This window comes from Pseudophryne corroboree, chromosome 4 (genome assembly GCF_028390025.1).
Source record: "Pseudophryne corroboree isolate aPseCor3 chromosome 4, aPseCor3.hap2, whole genome shotgun sequence".
Classification (NCBI taxonomy): domain Eukaryota; kingdom Metazoa; phylum Chordata; class Amphibia; order Anura; family Myobatrachidae; genus Pseudophryne; species Pseudophryne corroboree.
The window spans coordinates 17,900,860-17,915,990 of NC_086447.1; the positions used below are offsets into that span (position 1 = coordinate 17,900,860).

General features: G+C 36.4%; 9 non-coding genes across 9 annotated transcripts; all 9 read right to left on the reverse strand.

Annotated features, from left to right (window-relative positions):
* Positions 1-1,082: 1,082 nt before the first annotated feature.
* TRNAM-CAU (transfer RNA methionine (anticodon CAU)) lies at positions 1,083-1,154 on the reverse strand. The gene has a single exon. It is a non-coding gene; the product is annotated as a tRNA-Met (tRNA).
* A 2,263-nt stretch (positions 1,155-3,417) lies between these two features.
* Positions 3,418-3,489, reverse strand: TRNAM-CAU (transfer RNA methionine (anticodon CAU)). Its single transcript has one exon. It is a non-coding gene; the product is annotated as a tRNA-Met (tRNA).
* A 2,262-nt stretch (positions 3,490-5,751) lies between these two features.
* Positions 5,752-5,823, reverse strand: TRNAM-CAU (transfer RNA methionine (anticodon CAU)). The gene has a single exon. It is a non-coding gene; the product is annotated as a tRNA-Met (tRNA).
* Positions 5,824-6,918: 1,095 nt separating this feature from the next.
* TRNAM-CAU (transfer RNA methionine (anticodon CAU)) lies at positions 6,919-6,990 on the reverse strand. The gene has a single exon. It is a non-coding gene; the product is annotated as a tRNA-Met (tRNA).
* A 1,095-nt stretch (positions 6,991-8,085) lies between these two features.
* TRNAM-CAU (transfer RNA methionine (anticodon CAU)) lies at positions 8,086-8,157 on the reverse strand. The gene has a single exon. It is a non-coding gene; the product is annotated as a tRNA-Met (tRNA).
* A 1,095-nt stretch (positions 8,158-9,252) lies between these two features.
* On the reverse strand, positions 9,253-9,324 carry TRNAM-CAU (transfer RNA methionine (anticodon CAU)). The gene has a single exon. It is a non-coding gene; the product is annotated as a tRNA-Met (tRNA).
* Positions 9,325-10,419: 1,095 nt separating this feature from the next.
* Positions 10,420-10,491, reverse strand: TRNAM-CAU (transfer RNA methionine (anticodon CAU)). The gene has a single exon. It is a non-coding gene; the product is annotated as a tRNA-Met (tRNA).
* A 1,095-nt stretch (positions 10,492-11,586) lies between these two features.
* TRNAM-CAU (transfer RNA methionine (anticodon CAU)) lies at positions 11,587-11,658 on the reverse strand. The gene has a single exon. It is a non-coding gene; the product is annotated as a tRNA-Met (tRNA).
* Positions 11,659-13,920: 2,262 nt separating this feature from the next.
* Positions 13,921-13,992, reverse strand: TRNAM-CAU (transfer RNA methionine (anticodon CAU)). Its single transcript has one exon. It is a non-coding gene; the product is annotated as a tRNA-Met (tRNA).
* Positions 13,993-15,131: the final 1,139 nt, after the last annotated feature.

The following is a 15,131-nucleotide window of genomic DNA, read 5'->3' on the forward strand; positions in this document are numbered from 1 at the left end:
TAAGAGATCCTGAAGTACTCCTTCATTATGTAAAAGTACCAATGTGTTTCTTCATTGGTCAATGGAAGAAAAATCTTGCAAAACTCTCCAGATTATTGCCTTTTTAACCTTTTTCTAGGAAACTTTCTAGATGAATGCTTTTTAGCCTTTGTCAGTACATGCTTTTGCAAGCTGTCTCTGTGGTGCAATCTGTTAGCGCGTTCGGCTGTTAACCGAAAGGTTGGTGGTTTAATCCCACCCAGGGACGTAATTGACCGTGTGATCAAATTTTGGTGATCTTTAAGTAGACAAGTCAAAATTTCAAACCACCTCTTATAGTGTAGGGTATCTGTCCTTCTCTGATGCAATCAGAGTCAGATTTGATGAAGTCATTTTATAAAAAACAGGAAGCACAATTTAGCATGGGGATGCAGAGAAAAAAAATTATGCAGGCAGAGAAATCCAATTGAGTGATTAATCAGCTTTCCATTTTATGGCTTTATTTTTATGCTAACACATTTGCTCTCTGAAAAGTGTCCACAAAGCCAAGTCTCTGATTAACACCTTTGTAGGAATGGTTTTTCACCTATTACTGATTAAAACTTGCTTCATTGGAAAGGCAGCAAGATGCATCCTCATTACAATGTCCACTGAAATAATACAGGTTGACACCAGGAAACATAAACCTCACTGCATCCTTGCTGCTTTCTCAAGTGGGAATCTGTTTAATGTGAAAACCAGGTGATATCTAATCAGCACACAGGTAAGAAGTTAAGAAAATCTTTCTTTAAGGGTGAAGATGTTTCTCACAAAATCGTTGCCCCAATGCATCATTGAAATTCAAGCTGGAAAGATGATTTTGAAATATCAATTGTACATTTTGCATTGCTCTTCTGGTGACAATGTAGCTTGTTTTTGTCAATTACCATTTCAGTAATAGGGTAAAGAAAATTAAGTGGATTTCTGAAAGAAAACAATGCTGTCAATATACTATTAAAACAAATTAAAATGTTAAAAGTTATTGTACTTTAAGTAAAAATAAAAGAGTCAAAATATCAATCCCAGTTTTGGAAGAATTTAATTAACCAAAAAATAAGTGCACATAGCAGAGGATGGTTTCGATCCATCGACCTCTGGGTTATGGGCCCAGCACGCTTCCGCTGCGCCACTCTGCTGCTCATGTTAGTGTCAGAGATCCTGAAGTACTCACTCATCATGTGAAAGTACCAATGTGTTTCTTCGTTGGTCAATGGAAGAAAAATCTTGCAAAACTCTCCAGATTATTGCCTTTTTAACCTTTTTCTAGGAAACTTTCTAGATGAATGCTTTTTAGCCTTTGTCAGTACATGCTTTTGCAAGCTGTCTCTGTGGCGCAATCGGTAACCGCATTCGGCTGTTAACCTAAAGGTTGGTGGTTCAATCCCACCCAGGGATGTTGTTGACCGTGTGATCAAATTTTGGTGATCTTTAAGTAGACAAGTCAAAATTTCAAACCACCTCTTATAGTGTAAGGTACCTGGCCTTCTCTGATGCAATCAGAGTCAGATTTTATTAAGTCATTTTATAAAAAACAGGAAGCACAATTTAGCATGGGGTTGCAGAGAAAAAAAATTATGCAGGCAGAGAAATCCAATTGAGTGATTAATCAGCTCTCCATTTTATGGCTTTATTTTTATGCTAACACATTTGCTCTCTGAAAAGTGTCCACAAAGCCAAGTCTCTGATTAACACCTTTGTAGGAATGGTTTTTCACCTATTACTGATTAAAACTTGCTTCATTGGAAAGGCAGCAAGATGCATCCTCATTACAATGTCCACTGAAATAATACAGGTTGACACCAGGAAACATAAACCTCACTGCATCCTTGCTGCTTTCTCAAGTGGGAATCTGTTTAATGTGAAAACCAGGTGATATCTAATCAGCACACAGGTAAGAAGTTAAGAAAATCTTTCTTTAAGGGTGAAGATGTTTCTCACAAAATCGTTGCCCTAATGCATCATTGAAATTCAAGCTGGAAAGATGATTTTGAAATATCAATTGTACATTTTGCATTGCTCTTCTGTTGACAATGTAGCTTGTTTTTGTCAATTACCATTTCAGTAATAGGGTAAAGAAAATTAAGTGGATTTCTGAAAGAAAACAATGCTGTCAATATACTATTAAAACAAATTAAAATGTTAAAAGTTATTGTACTTTAAGTAAAAATAAAAGAGTCAAAATATCAATCCCAGTTTTGGAAGAATTTAATTAACAAAAAAATAAGTGCACATAGCAGAGGATGGTTTCGATCCTTCGACCTCTGGGTTATGGGCCCAGCACGCTTCCGCTGCGCCACTCTGCTGCTCATGTAAGTTTAAGAGATCCTGAAGTACTCCTTCATTATGTAAAAGTACCAATGTGTTTCTTCATTGGTCAATGGAAGAAAAATCTTGCAAAACTCTCCAGATTATTGCCTTTTTAACCTTTTTCTAGGAAACTTTCTAGATGAATGCTTTTTAGCCTTTGTCAGTACATGCTTTTGCAAGCTGTCTCTGTGGTGCAATCTGTTAGCGCGTTCGGCTGTTAACCGAAAGGTTGGTGGTTTAATCCCACCCAGGGACGTAATTGACCGTGTGATCAAATTTTGGTGATCTTTAAGTAGACAAGTCAAAATTTCAAACCACCTCTTATAGTGTAGGGTATCTGTCCTTCTCTGATGCAATCAGAGTCAGATTTGATGAAGTCATTTTATAAAAAAACAGGAAGCACAATTTAGCATGGGGATGCAGAGAAAAAAAATTATGCAGGCAGAGAAATCCAATTGAGTGATTAATCAGCTTTCCATTTTATGGCTTTATTTTTATGCTAACACATTTGCTCTCTGAAAAGTGTCCACAAAGCCAAGTCTCTGATTAACACCTTTGTAGGAATGGTTTTTCACCTATTACTGATTAAAACTTGCTTCATTGGAAAGGCAGCAAGATGCATCCTCATTACAATGTCCACTGAAATAATACAGGTTGACACCAGGAAACATAAACCTCACTGCATCCTTGCTGCTTTCTCAAGTGGGAATCTGTTTAATGTGAAAACCAGGTGATATCTAATCAGCACACAGGTAAGAAGTTAAGAAAATCTTTCTTTAAGGGTGAAGATGTTTCTCACAAAATCGTTGCCCCAATGCATCATTGAAATTCAAGCTGGAAAGATGATTTTGAAATATCAATTGTACATTTTGCATTGCTCTTCTGGTGACAATGTAGCTTGTTTTTGTCAATTACCATTTCAGTAATAGGGTAAAGAAAATTAAGTGGATTTCTGAAAGAAAACAATGCTGTCAATATACTATTAAAACAAATTAAAATGTTAAAAGTTATTGTACTTTAGGTAAAAATAAAAGAGTCAAAATATCAATCCCAGTTTTGGAAGAATTTAATTAACAAAAAAATAAGTGCACATAGCAGAGGATGGTTTCGATCCATCGACCTCTGGGTTATGGGCCCAGCACGCTTCCGCTGCGCCACTCTGCTGCTCATGTAAGTTTAAGAGATCCTGAAGTACTCCTTCATTATGTAAAAGTACCAATGTGTTTCTTCATTGGTCAATGGAAGAAAAATCTTGCAAAACTCTCCAGATTATTGCCTTTTTAACCTTTTTCTAGGAGACTTTCTAGATGAATGCTTTTTAGCCTTTGTCAGTACAAGCTTTTGCAAGCTGTCTCTGTGGTGCAATCTGTTAGCGCGTTCGGCTGTTAACCTAAAGGTTGGTGGTTCAATCCCACCCAGGAATGTTATTGACCGTGTGATCAAATTTTGGTGATCTTTAAGTAGACAAGTCAAAATTTCAAACCACCTCTTATAGTGTAGGGTATCTGGCCTTCTCTGATGCAACCAGAGTCAGATTTGATTAAGTCATTTTATAAAAAACAGGAAGCACAATTTAGCATGGGGTTGCAGAGAAAAAAAATTATGCAGGCAGAGAAATCCAATTGAGTGATTAATCAGCTCTCCATTTTATGGCTTTATTTTTATGCTAACACATTTGCTCTCTGAAAAGTGTCCACAAAGCCAAGTCTCTGATTAACACCTTTGTAGGAATGGTTTTTCACCTATTACTGATTAAAACTTGCTTCATTGGAAAGGCAGCAAGATGCATCCTCATTACAATGTCCACTGAAATAATACAGGTTGACACCAGGAAACATAAACCTCACTGCATCCTTGCTGCTTTCTCAAGTGGGAATCTGTTTAATGTGAAAACCAGGTGATATCTAATCAGCACACAGGTAAGAAGTTAAGAAAATCTTTCTTTAAGGGTGAAGATGTTTCTCACAAAATCGTTGCCCCAATGCATCATTGAAATTCAAGCTGGAAAGATGATTTTGAAATATCAATTGTACATTTTGCATTGCTCTTCTGGTGACAATGTAGCTTGTTTTTGTCAATTACCATTTCAGTAATACGGTAAAGAAAATTAAGTGGATTTCTGAAAGAAAACAATGCTGTCAATATACTATTAAAACAAATTAAAATGTTAAAAGTTACTGTACTTTAGGTAAAAATAAAAGAGTCAAAATATCAATCCCAGTTTTGGAAGAATTTAATTAACAAAAAAATAAGTGCACATAGCAGAGGATGGTTTCGATCCATCGACCTCTTGGTTATGGGCCCAGCACGCTTCCGCTGCACCACTCTGCTGCTCATGTAAGTTTAAGAGATCCTGAAGTACTCCTTCATCATGTAAAAGTACCAATGTGTTTCTTCATTGGTCAATGGAAGAAAAATCTTGCAAAACTCTCCAGATTATTGCCTTTTTAACCTTTTTCTAGGAAACTTTCTAGATGAATGCTTTTTAGCCTTTGTCAGTACAAGCTTTTGCAAGCTGTCTCTGTGATGCAATCTGTTAGCGCGTTCGGCTGTTAACCGAAAGGATGGTGGTTTAATCCCACCCAGGGACGTAATTGACCGTGTGATCAAATTTTGGTGATCTTTAAGTAGACAAGTCAAAATTTCAAACCACCTCTTATAGTGTAGGGTATCTGGCCTTCTCTGATGCAATCAGAGTCAGATTTGATTAAGTCATTTTATAAAAAACAGGAAGCACAATTTAGCATGGGGTTGCAGAGAAAAAAAATTATGCAGGCAGAGAAATCCAATTGAGTGATTAATCAGCTCTCCATTTTATGGCTTTATTTTTATGCTAACACATTTGCTCTCTGAAAAGTGTCCACAAAGCCAAGTCTCTGATTAACACCTTTGTAGGAATGGTTTTTCACCTATTACTGATTAAAACTTGCTTCATTGGAAAGGCAGCAAGATGCATCCTCATTACAATGTCCACTGAAATAATACAGGTTGACACCAGGAAACATAAACCTCACTGCATCCTTGCTGCTTTCTCAAGTGGGAATCTGTTTAATGTGAAAACCAGGTGATATCTAATCAGCACACAGGTAAGAAGTTAAGAAAATCTTTCTTTAAGGGTGAAGATGTTTCTCACAAAATCGTTGCCCCAATGCATCATTGAAATTCAAGCTGGAAAGATGATTTTGAAATATCAATTGTACATTTTGCATTGCTCTTCTGGTGACAATGTAGCTTGTTTTTGTCAATTACCATTTCAGTAATACGGTAAAGAAAATTAAGTGGATTTCTGAAAGAAAACAATGCTGTCAATATACTATTAAAACAAATTAAAATGTTAAAAGTTACTGTACTTTAGGTAAAAATAAAAGAGTCAAAATATCAATCCCAGTTTTGGAAGAATTTAATTAACAAAAAAATAAGTGCACATAGCAGAGGATGGTTTCGATCCATCGACCTCTGGGTTATGGGCCCAGCACGCTTCCGCTGCGCCACTCTGCTGCTCATGTAAGTTTAAGAGATCCTGAAGTACTCCTTCATCATGTAAAAGTACCAATGTGTTTCTTCATTGGTCAATGGAAGAAAAATCTTGCAAAACTCTCCAGATTATTGCCTTTTTAACCTTTTTCTAGGAAACTTTCTAGATGAATGCTTTTTAGCCTTTGTCAGTACAAGCTTTTGCAAGCTGTCTCTGTGATGCAATCTGTTAGCGCGTTCGGCTGTTAACCGAAAGGATGGTGGTTTAATCCCACCCAGGGACGTAATTGACCGTGTGATCAAATTTTGGTGATCTTTAAGTAGACAAGTCAAAATTTCAAACCACCTCTTATAGTGTAGGGTATCTGGCCTTCTCTGATGCAATCAGAGTCAGATTTGATTAAGTCATTTTATAAAAAACAGGAAGCACAATTTAGCATGGGGATGCAGAGAAAAAAAATTATGCAGGCAGAGAAATCCAATTGAGTGATTAATCAGCTCTCCATTTTATGGCTTTATTTTTATGCTAACACATTTGCTCTCTGAAAAGTATCCACAAAGCCAAGTCTCTGATTAACACCTTTGTAGGAATGGTTTTTCACCTATTACTGATTAAAACTTGCTTCATTGGAAAGGCAGCAAGATGCATCCTCATTACAATGTCCACTGAAATAATACAGGTTGACACCAGGAAACATAAACCTCACTGCATCCTTGCTGCTTTCTCAAGTGGGAATCTGTTTAATGTGAAAGCCAGGTGATATCTAATCAGCACACAGGTAAGAAGTTAAGAAAATCTTTCTTTAAGGGTGAAGATGTTTCTCACAAAATCGTTGCCCCAATGCATCATTGAAATTCAAGATGGAAAGATGATTTTGAAATATCAATTGTACATTTTGCATTGCTCTTCTGGTGACAATATAGCTTGTTTTTGTCAATTACCATTTCAGTAATAGGGTAAAGAAAATTAAGTGGATTTCTGAAAGAAAACAATGCTGTCAATATACTATTAAAACAAATTAAAATGTTAAAAGTTATTGTACTTTAAGTAAAAATAAAAGAGTCAAAATATCAATCCCAGTTTTGGAAGAATTTAATTAACCAAAAAATAAGTGCACATAGCAGAGGATGGTTTCGATCCATCGACCTCTGGGTTATGGGCCCAGCACGCTTCCGCTGCGCCACTCTGCTGTTTATGTTAGTGTCAGAGATCCTGAAGTACTTACTCATTATGTGAAAGTACCAATGTGTTTCTTCGTTGGTCAATGGAAGAAAAATCTTGCAAAACTCTCCAGATTATTGCCTTTTTAACCTTTTTCTAGGAAACTTTCTAGATGAATGCTTTTTAGCCTTTGTCAGTACATGCTTTTGCAAGCTGTCTCTGTGGTGCAATCGGTAAGCGCATTCGGCTGTTAACCTAAAGGTTGGTGGTTCAATCCCACCCAGGAATGTTATTGACCGTGTGATCAAATTTTGGTGATCTTTAAGTAGACAAGTCAAAATTTCAAACCACCTCTTATAGTGTAGGGTACCTGGCCTTCTCTGATGCAATCAGAGTCAGATTTGATGAAGTCATTTTATAAAAAACAGAAAGCACAATTTAGCATGGGGTTGCAGAGAAAAAAAATTATGCAGGCAGAGAAATCCAATTGAGTGATTAATCAGCTCTCCATTTTATGGCTTTATTTTTATGCTAACACATTTGCTCTCTGAAAAGTGTCCACAAAGCCAAGTCTCTGATTAACACCTTTGTAGGAATGGTTTTTCACCTATTACTGATTAAAACTTGCTTCATTGGAAAGGCAGCAAGATGCATCCTCATTACAATGTCCACTGAAATAATACAGGTTGACACCAGGAAACATAAACCTCACTGCATCCTTGCTGCTTTCTCAAGTGGGAATCTGTTTAATGTGAAAACCAGGTGATATCTAATCAGCACACAGGTAAGAAGTTAAGAAAATCTTTCTTTAAGGGTGAAGATGTTTCTCACAAAATCGTTGCCCCAATGCATCATTGAAATTCAAGATGGAAAGATGATTTTGAAATATCAATTGTACATTTTGCATTGCTCTTCTGGTGACAATATAGCTTGTTTTTGTCAATTACCATTTCAGTAATAGGGTAAAGAAAATTAAGTGGATTTCTGAAAGAAAACAATGCTGTCAATATACTATTAAAACAAATTAAAATGTTAAAAGTTATTGTACTTTAAGTAAAAATAAAAGAGTCAAAATATCAATCCCAGTTTTGGAAGAATTTAATTAACCAAAAAATAAGTGCACATAGCAGAGGATGGTTTCGATCCATCGACCTCTGGGTTATGGGCCCAGCACGCTTCCGCTGCGCCACTCTGCTGCTCATGTTAGTGTCAGAGATCCTGAAGTACTTACTCATTATGTGAAAGTACCAATGTGTTTCTTCGTTGGTCAATGGAAGAAAAATCTTGCAAAACTCTCCAGATTATTGCCTTTTTAACCTTTTTCTAGGAAACTTTCTAGATGAATGCTTTTTAGCCTTTGTCAGTACATGCTTTTGCAAGCTGTCTCTGTGGTGCAATCGGTAAGCGCATTCGGCTGTTAACCTAAAGGTTGGTGGTTCAATCCCACCCAGGGATGTTATTGACCGTGTGATCAAATTTTGGTGATCTTTAAGTAGACAAGTCAAAATTTCAAACCACCTCTTATAGTGTAGGGTATCTGACCTTCTCTGATGCAATCAGAGTCAGATTTGATGAAGTCATTTTATAAAAAACAGAAAGCACAATTTAGCATGGGGTTGCAGAGAAAAAAAATTATGCAGGCAGAGAAATCCAATTGAGTGATTAATCAGCTCTCCATTTTATGGCTTTATTTTTATGCTAACACATTTGCTCTCTGAAAAGTGTCCACAAAGCCAAGTCTCTGATTAACACCTTTGTAGGAATGGTTTTTCACCTATTACTGATTAAAACTTGCTTCATTGGAAAGGCAGCAAGATGCATCCTCATTACAATGTCCACTGAAATAATACAGGTTGACACCAGGAAACATAAACCTCACTGCATCCTTGCTGCTTTCTCAAGTGGGAATCTGTTTAATGTGAAAACCAGGTGATATCTAATCAGCACACAGGTAAGAAGTTAAGAAAATCTTTCTTTAAGGGTGAAGATGTTTCTCACAAAATCGTTGCCCCAATGCATCATTGAAATTCAAGCTGGAAAGATGATTTTGAAATATCAATTGTACATTTTGCATTGCTCTTCTGGTGACAATGTAGCTTGTTTTTGTCAATTACCCTTTCAGTAATAGGGTAAAGAAAATTAAGTGGATTTCTGAAAGAAAACAATGCTGTCAATATGCTATTAAAACAAATTAAAATGTTAAAAGTTATTGTACTTTAGGTAAAAATAAAAGAGTCAAAATATCAATCCCAGTTTTGGAAGAATTTAATTAACAAAAAAATAAGTACACATAGCAGAGGATGGTTTCGATCCATCGACCTCTGGGTTATGGGCCCAGCACGCTTCCGCTGCGCCACTCTGCTGCTCATGTAAGTTTAAGAGATCCTGAAGTACTCCTTCATCATGTGAAAGTACCAATGTGTTTCTTCATTGGTCAATGGAAGAAAAATCTTGCAAAACTCTCCAGATTATTGCCTTTTTAACCTTTTTCTAGGAAACTTTCTAGATGAATGCTTTTTAGCCTTTGTCAGTACAAGCTTTTGCAAGCTGTCTCTGTGGTGCAATCTGTTAGCATGTTCGGCTGTTAACCGAAAGGTTGGTGGTTTAATCCCACCCAGGGACGTAATTGACCGTGTGATCAAATTTTGGTGATCTTTAAGTAGACAAGTCAAAATTTCAAACCACCTCTTATAGTGTAGGGTATCTGGCCTTCTCTGATGCAATCAGAGTCAGATTTGATTAAGTCATTTTATAAAAAACAGGAAGCACAATTTAGCATGGGGATGCAGAGAAAAAAAATTATGCAGGCAGAGAAATCCAATTGAGTGATTAATCAGCTCTCCATTTTATGGCTTTATTTTTATGCTAACACATTTGCTCTCTGAAAAGTGTCCACAAAGCCAAGTCTCTGATTAACACCTTTGTAGGAATGGTTTTTCACCTATTACTGATTAAAACTTGCTTCATTGGAAAGGCAGCAAGATGCATCCTCATTACAATGTCCACTGAAATAATACAGGTTGACACCAGGAAACATAAACCTCACTGCATCCTTGCTGCTTTCTCAAGTGGGAATCTGTTTAATGTGAAAACCAGGTGATATCTAATCAGCACACAGGTAAGAAGTTAAGAAAATCTTTCTTTAAGGGTGAAGATGTTTCTCACAAAATCGTTGCCCCAATGCATCATTGAAATTCAAGATGGAAAGATGATTTTGAAATATCAATTGTACATTTTGCATTGCTCTTCTGGTGACAATATAGCTTGTTTTTGTCAATTACCATTTCAGTAATAGAGTAAAGAAAATTAAGTGGATTTCTGAAAGAAAACAATGCTGTCAATATACTATTAAAACAAATTAAAATGTTAAAAGTTACTGTACTTTAGGTAAAAATAAAAGAGTCAAAATATCAATCCCAGTTTTGGAAGAATTTAATTAACAAAAAAATAAGTGCACATAGCAGAGGATGGTTTCGATCCATCGACCTCTGGGTTATGGGCCCAGCACGCTTCCGCTGCGCCACTCTGCTGCTCATGTAAGTTTAAGAGATCCTGAAGTACTCCTTCATCATGTGAAAGTACCAATGTGTTTCTTCATTGGTCAATGGAAGAAAAATCTTGCAAAACTCTCCAGATTATTGCCTTTTTAACCTTTTTCTAGGAAACTTTCTAGATGAATGCTTTTTAGCCTTTGTCAGTACATGCTTTTGCAAGCTGTCTCTGTGGCGCAATCGGTAAGCGCATTCGGCTGTTAACCTAAAGGCTGGTGGTTCAATCCCACCCAGGAATGTTATTGACCGTGTGATCAAATTTTGGTGATCTTTAAGTAGACAAGTCAAAATTTCAAACCACCTCTTATAGTGTAGGGTACCTGGCCTTCTCTGATGCAATCAGAGTCAGATTTGATGAAGTCATTTTATAAAAAACAGGAAGCACAATTTAGCATGGGGTTGCAGAGAAAAAAAATTATGCAGGCAGAGAAATCCAATTGAGTGATTAATCAGCTCTCCATTTTATGGCTTTATTTTTATGCTAACACATTTGCTCTCTGAAAAGTGTCCACAAAGCCAAGTCTCTGATTAACACCTTTGTAGGAATGGTTTTTCACCTATTACTGATTAAAACTTGCTTCATTGGAAAGGCAGCAAGATGCATCCTCATTACAATGTCCACTGAAATAATACAGGTTGACACCAGGAAACATAAACCTAACTGCATCCTTGCTGCTTTCTCAAGTGGGAATCTGTTTAATGTGAAAACCAGGTGATATCTAATCAGCAAACAGGTAAGAAGTTAAGAAAATCTTTCTTTAAGGGTGAAGATGTTTCTCACAAAATCGTTGCCCCAATGCATCATTGAAATTCAAGCTGGAAAGATGATTTTGAAATATCAATTGTACATTTTGCATTGCTCTTCTGGTGACAATGTAGCTTGTTTTTGTCAATTACCATTTCAGTAATACGGTAAAGAAAATTAAGTGGATTTCTGAAAGAAAACAATGCTGTCAATATACTATTAAAACAAATTAAAATGTTAAAAGTTACTGTACTTTAGGTAAAAATAAAAGAGTCAAAATATCAATCCCAGTTTTGGAAGAATTTAATTAACAAAAAAATAAGTGCACATAGCAGAGGATGGTTTCGATCCATCGACCTCTGGGTTATGGGCCCAGCACGCTTCCGCTGCGCCACTCTGCTGCTCATGTAAGTTTAAGAGATCCTGAAGTACTCCTTCATCATGTGAAAGTACCAATGTGTTTCTTCATTGGTCAATGGAAGAAAAATCTTGCAAAACTCTCCAGATTATTGCCTTTTTAACCTTTTTCTAGGAAACTTTCTAGATGAATGCTTTTTAGCCTTTGTCAGTACATGCTTTTGCAAGCTGTCTCTGTGGCGCAATCGGTAACCGCATTCGGCTGTTAACCTAAAGGTTGGTGGTTCAATCCCACCCAGGGATGTTGTTGACCGTGTGATCAAATTTTGGTGATCTTTAAGTAGACAAGTCAAAATTTCAAACCACCTCTTATAGTGTAAGGTACCTGGCCTTCTCTGATGCAATCAGAGTCAGATTTTATTAAGTCATTTTATAAAAAACAGGAAGCACAATTTAGCATGGGGTTGCAGAGAAAAAAAATTATGCAGGCAGAGAAATCCAATTGAGTGATTAATCAGCTCTCCATTTTATGGCTTTATTTTTATGCTAACACATTTGCTCTCTGAAAAGTGTCCACAAAGCCAAGTCTCTGATTAACACCTTTGTAGGAATGGTTTTTCACCTATTACTGATTAAAACTTGCTTCATTGGAAAGGCAGCAAGATGCATCCTCATTACAATGTCCACTGAAATAATACAGGTTGACACCAGGAAACATAAACCTCACTGCATCCTTGCTGCTTTCTCAAGTGGGAATCTGTTTAATGTGAAAACCAGGTGATATCTAATCAGCACACAGGTAAGAAGTTAAGAAAATCTTTCTTTAAGGGTGAAGATGTTTCTCACAAAATCGTTGCCCTAATGCATCATTGAAATTCAAGCTGGAAAGATGATTTTGAAATATCAATTGTACATTTTGCATTGCTCTTCTGTTGACAATGTAGCTTGTTTTTGTCAATTACCATTTCAGTAATAGGGTAAAGAAAATTAAGTGGATTTCTGAAAGAAAACAATGCTGTCAATATACTATTAAAACAAATTAAAATGTTAAAAGTTATTGTACTTTAAGTAAAAATAAAAGAGTCAAAATATCAATCCCAGTTTTGGAAGAATTTAATTAACAAAAAAATAAGTGCACATAGCAGAGGATGGTTTCGATCCTTCGACCTCTGGGTTATGGGCCCAGCACGCTTCCGCTGCGCCACTCTGCTGCTCATGTAAGTTTAAGAGATCCTGAAGTACTCCTTCATTATGTAAAAGTACCAATGTGTTTCTTCATTGGTCAATGGAAGAAAAATCTTGCAAAACTCTCCAGATTATTGCCTTTTTAACCTTTTTCTAGGAAACTTTCTAGATGAATGCTTTTTAGCCTTTGTCAGTACATGCTTTTGCAAGCTGTCTCTGTGGTGCAATCTGTTAGCGCGTTCGGCTGTTAACCGAAAGGTTGGTGGTTTAATCCCACCCAGGGACGTAATTGACCGTGTGATCAAATTTTGGTGATCTTTAAGTAGACAAGTCAAAATTTCAAACCACCTCTTATAGTGTAGGGTATCTGTCCTTCTCTGATGCAATCAGAGTCAGATTTGATGAAGTCATTTTATAAAAAACAGGAAGCACAATTTAGCATGGGGATGCAGAGAAAAAAAATTATGCAGGCAGAGAAATCCAATTGAGTGATTAATCAGCTTTCCATTTTATGGCTTTATTTTTATGCTAACACATTTGCTCTCTGAAAAGTGTCCACAAAGCCAAGTCTCTGATTAACACCTTTGTAGGAATGGTTTTTCACCTATTACTGATTAAAACTTGCTTCATTGGAAAGGCAGCAAGATGCATCCTCATTACAATGTCCACTGAAATAATACAGGTTGACACCAGGAAACATAAACCTCACTGCATCCTTGCTGCTTTCTCAAGTGGGAATCTGTTTAATGTGAAAACCAGGTGATATCTAATCAGCACACAGGTAAGAAGTTAAGAAAATCTTTCTTTAAGGGTGAAGATGTTTCTCACAAAATCGTTGCCCCAATGCATCATTGAAATTCAAGCTGGAAAGATGATTTTGAAATATCAATTGTACATTTTGCATTGCTCTTCTGGTGACAATGTAGCTTGTTTTTGTCAATTACCATTTCAGTAATAGGGTAAAGAAAATTAAGTGGATTTCTGAAAGAAAACAATGCTGTCAATATACTATTAAAACAAATTAAAATGTTAAAAGTTATTGTACTTTAGGTAAAAATAAAAGAGTCAAAATATCAATCCCAGTTTTGGAAGAATTTAATTAACAAAAAAATAAGTGCACATAGCAGAGGATGGTTTCGATCCATCGACCTCTGGGTTATGGGCCCAGCACGCTTCCGCTGCGCCACTCTGCTGCTCATGTAAGTTTAAGAGATCCTGAAGTACTCCTTCATTATGTAAAAGTACCAATGTGTTTCTTCATTGGTCAATGGAAGAAAAATCTTGCAAAACTCTCCAGATTATTGCCTTTTTAACCTTTTTCTAGGAGACTTTCTAGATGAATGCTTTTTAGCCTTTGTCAGTACAAGCTTTTGCAAGCTGTCTCTGTGGTGCAATCTGTTAGCGCGTTCGGCTGTTAACCTAAAGGTTGGTGGTTCAATCCCACCCAGGAATGTTATTGACCGTGTGATCAAATTTTGGTGATCTTTAAGTAGACAAGTCAAAATTTCAAACCACCTCTTATAGTGTAGGGTATCTGGCCTTCTCTGATGCAACCAGAGTCAGATTTGATTAAGTCATTTTATAAAAAACAGGAAGCACAATTTAGCATGGGGTTGCAGAGAAAAAAAATTATGCAGGCAGAGAAATCCAATTGAGTGATTAATCAGCTCTCCATTTTATGGCTTTATTTTTATGCTAACACATTTGCTCTCTGAAAAGTGTCCACAAAGCCAAGTCTCTGATTAACACCTTTGTAGGAATGGTTTTTCACCTATTACTGATTAAAACTTGCTTCATTGGAAAGGCAGCAAGATGCATCCTCATTACAATGTCCACTGAAATAATACAGGTTGACACCAGGAAACATAAACCTCACTGCATCCTTGCTGCTTTCTCAAGTGGGAATCTGTTTAATGTGAAAACCAGGTGATATCTAATCAGCACACAGGTAAGAAGTTAAGAAAATCTTTCTTTAAGGGTGAAGATGTTTCTCACAAAATCGTTGCCCCAATGCATCATTGAAATTCAAGCTGGAAAGATGATTTTGAAATATCAATTGTACATTTTGCATTGCTCTTCTGGTGACAATGTAGCTTGTTTTTGTCAATTACCATTTCAGTAATACGGTAAAGAAAATTAAGTGGATTTCTGAAAGAAAACAATGCTGTCAATATACTATTAAAACAAATTAAAATGTTAAAAGTTACTGTACTTTAGGTAAAAATAAAAGAGTCAAAATATCAATCCCAGTTTTGGAAGAATTTAATTAACAAAAAAATAAGTGCACATAGCAGAGGATGGTTTCGATCCATCGACCTCTTGGTTATGGGCC